Genomic DNA, 11,013 nt, shown 5'->3' with positions numbered 1-11,013 from the left:
AGTAAATCGAAACAGATTCATGTGTGATCTGTGGCTGGGAACAGGCTAAACACATAAATCAACAATGCAGTTTATTAGTATTACATAAGCTAGAAGATGATCACAAAATCACAAGTAGCTTTGCTAAATTCCAACTATCCCTCCCCTTTAATAAGGTTACTTAATGAGTTACCTTTTGAGCTTAAAGTCCTCCTCTGACAATCTTTGACCAATTGTAAAAACCTTCCAAGTGGTCTTTTAATTATGATTACGCTACTGTAGTTTTCTAGTTTTTGCGGAACAGCAACAGAAATTCACCTCAGAGTTGTGGGGGACCATTGGAGTGGAGCAAGCCCGCCCCGTTACCCATCACCCATATCTGCTTACACGCTCACATGCTAGCTTCCAGCTAACCTAACATTAGCGGTCCAAACAAAAATGGCGAGCAATATTGGAGCTATCCAGCTCAGACGATCTAACAGAAGTTAGAGCCATGAACGAAGACGTTCATGGAGCGGAGCAGTGAGCGTGTGGCCTATACAGCATGTTTTCCACATAATAAAAACAATCTTTTTCTATACAATTTTCATTGGAGGTAGTCTTTATTTTTTTTATTAATTTATTTATTTTTGGACCACCAGATAAAGAACTCGGTCTGTATGTTCAAGCTTAAACATTTCCTGTAAGAAAAAAAAAAAAAGGTAATCACAAAAACGCCCGCTTCAGTCAAGCATTACAGCCATGAAGGAAAACTCGATCTGACAGGAAAACTACCCGTAATCCCAGTTTCAGGGATGGGAAAGAGTTCAAAAGCTTTTGACTTTGAAACCGGATTTTCCGGTCTGAACCACCTCTTCATGCTTTGGCACATCTTAAGAGCGTTTTAACAGACAAAATTCATTCAGACCTCTTCATTAAATAGGACATAAAGCTTGTTCTGGATATACCGATGTTGCAAAAGCAATACATGACATCAACTATAACATTTCCCCTTTTCAAGAAGAAACTTTCAAATAAAATAATGCTGTATAATAAAGAAGATAACTAAAAGATTTAGTGCGTTTCTGCAGGATATTACATTTGGCCTTGGGGGATCTCCAAACTCTCTCTCTCACATTAATCTATCATTTAACAATACTTATTTCTTTGAATAGTTTAAAAAAGATCATTCTAATGGTTTGAATTAAGCATAAAATTTACATTAGCAACAGCATTTTTGATCAAGATCTCACTTCGAATGAAGCAAATATCCACTGTATCCCATCTAAAAACCCAACACAGATCATAGTGATAAAATACATACAAAAGACTTAGGGAATTCTAGTTATAAAGTAAAATATATAGAAACAAAGGGAAATAAAATAAGAAAAAAGACAATAGGAATAGGAAGAATTGATGATGAGCTTTATTGAACATTATTCAATGCATTTTCTGTTATTTTTTTTATTTATGCAACTGATTTAAAGCTTAATGCAAAAAAAAAAAAAAAACATCAAGCATTTTTACTTAAAGTCTTTATGACTAAAGTTTTCTTAAAACCAATAATCTGCTTTAGAAGGGAGCAGGTCTAACACCATCTACTGAGGATAAATCTTACTAATACATTCGGGACAAAAGGTTGCCAGAATCCACCACTGATTGAGGGTTTCTTTGAGGAACATACCAAAAATGTTTATTTTGTTTGCGTTCTTTAGAACAACCTTATTTTTCTGAAACCCCTAAATCATTTTATTTGTTCTAGACCTCAACTCAACCAAATTCTGACACTTCAATGATTTGGAGTTGAAGCTATTTCTTGACAACACGGTCCTAAAAAAAAAAAAAATTGAGCTACTCACTTTCACTGCAGTATTGATCATCTATTGGGGCGGTGAATGTCTCAACAAAGATTTAGAGCTCATTACGATCGTACCGGGCTGCATTCAACCGCCGTGTCACCAATGTCACATGCTGGCAGTGGCTGAGAGTGGTAAACACCAATGCCAAAGTAACACATGTAAAGTCTCAGCGGACAACTAACAGCTAAAAGTGTAGGTGGGGTGTGGATCCGCTCCTTCACAGTAACACATCTACAATTACACCATCTGTTACCAGCGACTGCAACACCACCTCTTTTACTCTTTCTGCTTCATGTACAAGTTACAAATACCTGTCTGCTTCCGTCTGCAAAGATCAACATTCTGTTTTAGTGAAAATGCCTCCGTCACGATTCGACATATTTGAATTGCAGGCAAAGCGTGTTAAACTCTTGGATTCATTCAAGCTCCACATGTCCGCCATCTCATTCTTTGATTTCACCGATCAACGATCTAAAATCCGACCAAACACAGGCGGCCAACAGTGGCGACATCCTTTTAGTCATCGAGAAAGAAGGAAATCTGAAGCGCTCTTTGTCTGGAAACAGATGGCAAGGCAGGTGGGAGAACTTACAGCAACCCTCACATGCAAGGACAGCAGATTAGATCGACAGTTTTTGTTGGGATGTGGCTACGAGCATCCAAAGAGAGAAAAAAAGGGTGCTTGTATCCGAATACAAAAATTGTGTTAAAGTAGGTTAATGAACACATGAAGCCAACGCTTCATATGAGACTCAACAAGTTTCTGAGATCGGCTGCCACAACATTCAAAGTATAGGTATAAAAGCGAGATAAGATGTAGTTTAAGTAAAATCTGATTGGCGTTTTCCTGGAAAAATGTTCTGCCTGCAGCACATTAGTAGCCTAGAAGTGTAATCATTTTGAAAAGAGGGAATTTTAAGGACTTTTAGGCACCACGGTTTGATTCACAGTACTGACCAATGTAAGATTGAAGAAGAAAATCTGAGAAGGGACGTCACAAAAACACAATTTTTAACCTCAAAATTGTAACCTTTAACCTTTTGGTGCTTGTAAGTGTGCAGTTAAATCAGGATCAGCTTAAAAACAATGAAAACTATAAATAAATAAAAGATATATTACTTTCAAGAAGGGCTGCCACAATTAGTCGACAAATTGGCGACTAATCGACTATTAAAATAGTCAACGACTAATTTAATAGTCAATTAGTCGTTACTTTATATTATATTAAGTCGGAGTGTAGTAAAGTAGAAAGTTATAATGGGATTCTGCTTTCTTGTAGCTTTTTGGACTATTTTGGCATTTACTACAATTTTTAGGTTATTTTACAGTTTAGCTAATATTTCAACTACATGCTAGCTATTTTGGCTAATTTAGGCTTTTTTCAGTTCATTCGGCTAATTTGGCAGGCAACTTATATTTTAGAAGGCTATCAGCTTCAGCATTTTCAGCCATCAGCTTCAGCGATATCAGCTATCAACTTGCAGCATCCGCACTAGCATTATCGCAGGTAATGCTATATATCTAGTTTTTAGTTAGTTTAAAGCTAATGATGGTTAAGATGTGTGCTTTACATCCAGTTTGCTGATTAGTCAACTAATTGGATTATTTTATATATAATATATATATTATTCTAAACAAAAAATGCAGGATTGACCAAAATGGACAGAAAATACTTATTATAATAAATAAGTTTGTTCTACATTCTGTTTTTGAGCATTTCCAAAATAAAATACATCCTTAGCTTTCCTTATAAGATGAACAATAAACATTACTTTTAAAAAAAGGTCCAGCATAGGGGAAATCTTGCTTTAAAGGCCACAAAGCCCAGGACAAATTGCAAAAAAGTAAAAGTAACCACTTCCCCTTGTAGGCCAGCTTTCATTGAGAAGGCTCCTGTGATGCTCTGACGAGGTACCAGCAGGGCCTCGGCTTTATCCTCTGCAAACCACCACGGATCAAAGAGATATGTAATTTCACATATCAGAGAAAACACCGCCAGGGCTGCTTGAAAACAAAACGCTGGCTTGCACTTCAAATGTGTCAGGAGCACATAGATGCATTTACAACAAACCTGCACTCGAGTCTTTTGGGACACGGTTTGTGTTCAGACGGATTGTGGCTAGCACCTATTATTTTATGTATTTGTGGTGAAACAAACATTGCTGAGGCATGAAAAGATGTTTTTTTTTATTCATACTGGATTATTAAATAGCTTTTAGGGATTTGATGATGGAAAAGAAGGTCAAAGTGCAGTTTGTTTGAGATGGATTTAATTTTCATTGCCTATGCTACCAATTGGGCACCACAACTCTAAATGTTTAATCTACTACCAAACACAATGTGAGCTAAGAGATAACTGCTGGAAATAAAGTTGTTGTCAAAAGGTTACCTGCAAATCAGCGGAGCTTGAAATGCACCTTTAAATTATACATGCAGGATAAACATTGCTTTGCCAGCGCCAAGTACATTAATAAACCATCATCCCATGCTGTGACATCTATTTAAAATTAAAGAGTAATCCTTGCTCTTGTTTATCAAGAGACAGCTTAAGACCTTACACAGAGGGAACTCCCATTCCAATAAAGTGAATGCAAATCGGCTCAGAAAGAAAGGGAGGATAAAAAGGAGGAAGAAATCAGGTGAGAAAGTGCTGGGAAGATGGAAAGGCCTGGAAAAGGAGGCTGTAAGTGATTGGATGGGTGACGGAAGGAGAATGTGGGAGGTGGAGAGTGAAGAAGCAACAGAACTAAAAGAGTCTCCATGTGGGAAGAAGTGTGAAGCAGGTAGAACCTCTTTACTAAGAGCCTCTACGTAGTCCAACAAACTAGCAATGCTTCAAGAAATTGTGTACATTATTTCTTAAAATGCAAATATTTGCAGCCAATATGTCATCACACAAAAATGGAATTTTCCACCCTTACTGTGCACTGTCATACATGATTGCTGTGCTCAAATTACCTCACTATTTAGAGCACTTTATGGAGAGTTGGCCATTTTTTCAGCTACAACTCCAAAATCCAGCACCATGGGAAGTACCCAAAAGTCTCAACAAGTCTCTATTGCTGCTGATTTGATTGGCGAAAATGGACCACAATGTATTGCGTTTGAATGATTTGTGATTTGGAAATGTATTTTTTAAAAACCATCCAAGTTATCATCAACTTGCAATATCACTGATCAATACTCCAATGACCATATGACTAGAGATAAATGAACAAGTAACAAAGCTAACATAAAGTCATAAAGTGTAAAAAGGTGATCCTATGTCTGAACTGGACCAAATGAGTGACATCACCCTTAAAAAATGGCTTACTTTTGGCTCCAAAAAAATGAAGTCATTAGTGATTAGCGGTGATTAGTCCGAGTCAGTCTGAGTCAAAGTTTCTATGGCAACCAATCTTGCAAATCAGGAATGATCTTATTGGAAGTCCACGCCCCGACTACTTGAAAGTCGGCTTGGGAGAATCTGTCAACTAAATGTTTTAAGCCCTGAGCATAGGGGATACTTTTATTAAGGCATCTGATTGGCTAGTTTATAACTCTTCTTAATCCACTAGATCCCTTTTGGGGTCACAGGGTTGCCAGATACCGACTACTGATGGGCAAAGGCGGTGATGGGGTCACTCAGTCTAGATACCATATACAGTCTATTGTTTTGATGTTAACTGGTGTTTAGATGCTAGAAAACTCAGAATATAATCTTAACCCCAAATGTGGCTTTTGTAGAATTTTGCCTTATCCTGGATAAAATTCAGGACTCAATCTTGGGGTATGGAAAGATCTGTTGATCGACTCTGCTTAATTTAGTCCAGAACATTCCACACGTTCTGTATTCAGAGTAGCGTCAATTGGATATTTTTGTTCTGGACCAAACCTTGTAAACAAAACCATGTGACTTAGATTTCTCATCAGTCATGGGCCAGGAATTACAAGGGCAGGGCAAAGAAACGAGAGAAAAAACAATAGAAGTTCTAAGATTTGGAATCCTTGTCGGGATATTTTATTTCATCAAACTTTATATTTTACTGACCAATTTTGAACGTCTGTATTAACATCAGGTATTTTTTGGTACGTTGAAGGCATGCTGCAAGCCGGTTACCGAGGAAACAACACTTAAAAAGGTATCTTGGCAAGTGCTTATGATGTACTGATTGTCGGAAAAAACAGAAATGCACAACTTCTTTTTTGTACCGTACAATCACATTGTACTTGACTTTTATAACATAATGCAAGGACTCTCATTGGAACAAGCTTTACTTTAAAACTTTGAAAATATATCCAAAAACATTACGACCATTTATTGACTATTAGACATAACTATAAGCCATAAGCTTCCCATTACCAGGAACAAGTATAAAAAAAGTGTATCTGAAAACAGTCAGAACAATATTTATGGATATTTTTTGAATTGGTCTGATACCAATAAACTCAAATTATGCAAATATTGGCCGATACCGATACTTTCACCAATATATCGCCCATCTCTAGTTTTATTGAATTTGCATTAATCAGACCACATTTCAGTGGGTTTCTGTGTATCATTGTTGTGGGACTATTCTGTTTACATCACCCAGTTATGGTGGCCATTTTGGTTCAACGGAACCTGTTCAGACTGAGGAAACTCGGAAAAAACTGGAGCTCAGTCCAACTGGAAACGAACCGAGACCACGTCCAAAGATGGGTCTAATTTTGAACCCGGTTCACTTAATGTGTCCAGTCTGAATACACCTTTATTGTGATAGGATCCAAAAGTTGGCGTCCATTGCCAACTTTCAACAGGCAAACCTAGAGGTCATCGGTTCTTTAGAAATTCAAGAAGAAAACCTCTACCATGAGCACAATGGGGAAGGTCACAACCTTTTTCAAACACTAGAGATCCAACCCCCACAAACTAAATGGGATCACCAGCAGATGATTCTCCAAGCCCAAGAGTTCTTTCATCTGTCAATCAAAGCCCCTGACACTTATCACCTCATTTAAAATCATTCCTCTACTTTTTCCTGGAAACCCCCCCATTTCAACACCCTACTCCATATAGAAAAAGTGACAGCAAGCTCTTGATATTTTGAGATCCACCACCTCTGCTGCACCGAGGGAAGGCTCCACAGGTGGAGATGCTGTAATAACAGAAGACAGAGCATCTGCAGGAGCTTCAATCAGGAGAAGTCCTCCCACTGTGTCATTAGCGCCCACAGGAAGCTCTGACACCAGAAGGACTGCGAAAATGTCCCCAAAACTCCTGCTAAAACTCCTGACATTTCAAACGCATTACAGCTCAATAACCGCTTGATGAAATCTCCATCACTCCAATGCAGCACCATTACATCACCATTCACATCTGAATAGACTCCAAAGACGGCCATTTTGATTAATGAGGCTGCTTTTGACAAAACAAAGATTTATGATATTTGACACTCTTTTTGGGGAGGAGGGGGGGGGGGCACATTTTAAGTTGGTGTTTTTTGCAAAACAAATGGACTGCAACTGTTTTGCAAAAATGTCTACAATATTTTTTACAGTAAAACTTTAAGCTACAAGCATATTGCAGGTGTTGAACACCTTTTAGAGATTTACAAATGTCTAAATAAGCGCGGTGCGTTCTGGGAGATGCCTGTCTGAAATTCACACCTCAAAGATAACAAGATAGAGGCGCTTCAAATACTTTATTGTATTTTTTTTTAATAAATTGGGTGAAAAATTAGAACTAGTTTTCTGGTTTGGAGGTGATTTCTGATGGATTTCCTGTTTCTTTAAGAGCGGCGGTGCCTGCATGCTCAGCTGCGGTTGTTATGGTGAGCTGAAAGCAAAGTGATGGTGGGAAAAAAATCCTTCATCTCCATTTAATGTTACTTTGTTGTCGGTACAAATGCGAAAGGGCGTAAAATAATCACGTAAACAAGGCTAGCTACCCGAATCCTTCCCAAACTAGTTGTTTTTCGCCTCAAACGTGGTTTAACAAAAGTAACGGGAATGATATCCGCCGCTTTTTCGACGACCCTTCTTACCTTTTTATTTATTCGTCTCGAGCCCCTTGGCACGCGGGAAGGTAATCTCGTCACGCGGCGGTAAAAGACAAAAACCCCTCCGCGGCTCCCGGACCTTTCGGGTTTCGTCGGCGCCCATGCGCTCTGCAGACCGCGTTTCGGATCGTTTCGACCAAAAGAAGTTCATCCAAAGTTGCAGCTGTTGGCTCCGCCCTGCGCAGACGTTGAGGCCACGCCCCCTTCCCTACCAAAACAAGAGCACCGAGTTAACTCTTCATTCTGTGATTCAGGGGCGGATATAATCACGGGGAAAAGGGGGACAATGCCCCCCAAAATGTCGCGACTGTCCCCCAAATAAATACATAAACAAAATACAGAAAAAATATATACAGAATATAGAAAAAAATAAATACAGCTTCTACAGGTAGTGTCAGGAAGAACATTCAACATAAAACCAATAAGATAAATAGATGAAAGAATTATATCTATATATATGAACGGATATTATGCTAGCATGGTTTGTATAGCATTTTTGTACGGTGGCCCTGAAGTGCCAACAAATCACTTGACACAAAAGCATTTTTAAAATCACGACAATTTAAAAAGGTAAAACAAAAATTACAAATAAAACAGCATTACATTTTATAAATGAAACAAAATTCTAGAAACCAAAACAAAAAATGTTTTAGAAAACAAAATAAATTGTTAAAAAAAAAACAAAAAAACACAACGACAAACCAAAAAAGGTACATATTATGAAACATTACTGATTGGACATTTGTCCATCATTCCATAATTTGTTAAAAATTTAGTGCAAGTCTTTTTAAATATTTGTTTTGCCTTTTCATTGGCCATAGTAATTTTTAAATGTTTTTGTGTTGAGTGATTTGCTCTTCAGGGCCACCGTATTTTAGAGACTTGGAGAGGTTTTGACACCCCAATCTCACAGCACACCCATATTTGCCCCAACCTGTTCCCATAGTGTGGTTGACTAAATCCTGGCATGCTGTGAATCAAAAAAATAAATAAATAAAACTTTTTCCATTGGAAATTAAAAAGACATCTAAAGAAAAAGTAATGAAGTGAGAAAGAATTTAACAGAAAAGATTTTGGTTCCTAATTTTTATTTTATCTTATAATTAAAGACTTTATGCCAATTTCAAAATAAAATCACAAATCTGAGACTTAAAAAAATAAGACCCAAACAACTCCCTAAAAACAAATCAATACAACTTTATCTCTAATAATAATAATAATAATATATTCACAAATGTATTTTAAATATTTTTGGATTTTGCCACTTTAAAATTTGTTTCACAAACCTCAATCTCACTTCATTTTGATTCATTTTACATTATATAAATATAAATCTTCGTTTTGAAACAATAATATTTTGAACATTTTTTTCAATGTTTTTGGGGCTGCAAAAGGTTTTTTGTGACATTTGCATAATATTTATAATTGTTCTTCACACTTTACTTGAGGAAAATTTTGTATTTTAATAAAAACATGAGAAAAAAAGTAGAAATATTTGTGTTTGTCGCTGCAATTTATTTAACTTCTTATGTAAAATGAGTAATAATGGTATCATTTATGTGACCCTAATTCATTAATTAATTCATTCGTTCGTTCGTTCGTTCATTCATTCGTTCATTCAGGGCAAGTTTTAAACAAAATTTTAAATCAATTGTAAATTTAGATTTACAATTAAACATTGTGCTATTTAATCTAAATGTATTTTTCGATAACTAAACTTAGTTTTGATTTAAATTCATTTCAATTCATTTTTTAGCAGTTTAAAACAGACTTAAAAGCTATTCACTTTAATGCACAATTGTTTCTAAAAATCTATAAGAAAAACAACTTTAGCAACAATTTTTGCTGTTAAAGGGGAGCTGATGTTGCAAAGATTCTAACTGCTGTGTGAAATTTTGAATTATATAAGAGAAAAGAACCTTGCTCTACTTGGAGCTGCTCAGCAGGTTTACTCTGGGAGAGAAGGTGTCTGATTGAGAATTCAAAGGAATTAATTCCTCCATCATTTCACCCAATGCACAATTGGTCCCTTGGGTTGTGTTTGCAGAAGTATTACAACAGATCGGCAAGGTAGGCGCTTCCCAAGGGCCCTGAGATGGAAGCTAATCCACACAATAGATCCACAACGTTCTTGAAACTCTGAGGTTCAGTTTGGTTTTAATACGTTTAATGAACAGAATCATCCAATGAAGACTAGGGGGACATTGTGTCCTTGAACAGTCACAAATCTTTTCTCCCAAAAGTCTGCCACATAATGTTAAAAAAAAAGACTTAAAAAAAAAATCAAACCACCCATGTCATTACCATTTTTTGCTGATTAGCAGCTCACAAAAACCCAAAGGTTAATTAGTTTCACATTTGAGATAACAAAAAATCTTTTTTTGGTTGGAAACTGTGGAACCCCAGATTTGAATGCATCACATTTTATGGAATTTGACTGTAAAATGATCAAACATCACACAATTATGTTAAAAAAGCAGAAGTTTTGTAGCTTCATGAATGCTGACTACCTCATTCTGTCAGCCCGGTAGGTACTTGTGAAGGCGGCTGGTATTGTCTGCTCATGAACTTCCACCCACTCTGGATTAGCTCCACTAGTCTAATGTGTCAGCCACAAAATACAATTGATGTTTGCATTAAAAAGTGTGTAGATGCATCACCGACTTCACCATTTGTCACACCAGTAAAACAGTCTAATCTGAATTTATCCAGAAGAAAGAATCAACATTTGACTGGATTCAAGCACAGAATGAAACAGAATTAACACAAATGACAAAAGAATAGAAGAAAAGAGGTTCTATTAAGTATACAACAATAGAAATTGTGTCATTAAATTCAGCAACAATCTGTAAGGATAAAAATAAAATGGGAAGTAAATGACAGATTAATCAATAAGTGTAGTTATGAATTTGTCGTTTCATTTTGGAGGAAAACAAAGAGGATTACAAAAGTTTGAGAGGAAATATAAAATATAAAGAACAGCGAAAAAAACAGAAGACGCTTTTGGATAATTTATCAGTTTATTCAATCTTGTGCCTTTTTCCTGCTTATTTATTTATAATTTTAGGTTGTTTTAATACATTAAATTGTTTTTTTTTATTGACGTAATGTTTTTATTCTGTTATTGGCTGCTCAGATTTTATTACTCTATGTTGCTTGTAAGATTGTAAAACGCT

General features: G+C 36.4%; 1 protein-coding gene across 3 annotated transcripts in view; it reads right to left on the bottom strand.

The window, feature by feature from the left end:
• Positions 1–8,341, bottom strand: part of sipa1l1 (signal-induced proliferation-associated 1 like 1) — a 79,182-nt gene extending 70,841 nt beyond the window's left edge. For 2 of the 3 annotated variants that reach the window (XM_036210402.1, XM_036210403.1), the window contains exon 1: positions 7,823–8,341. The gene's annotated coding sequence lies outside the window, so the exon portion shown is untranslated. The remainder of the gene's footprint in view (positions 1–7,822) is intronic. The other variant, XM_024290808.2, reaches the window with a different exon arrangement.
• Positions 8,342–11,013: the final 2,672 nt, after the last annotated feature.

This window comes from Oryzias melastigma, linkage group LG24 (assembly GCF_002922805.2).
Source record: "Oryzias melastigma strain HK-1 linkage group LG24, ASM292280v2, whole genome shotgun sequence".
Lineage (NCBI taxonomy): Eukaryota > Metazoa > Chordata > Actinopteri > Beloniformes > Adrianichthyidae > Oryzias > Oryzias melastigma.
This window is presented reverse-complemented; position numbering and strand designations above follow the sequence as displayed.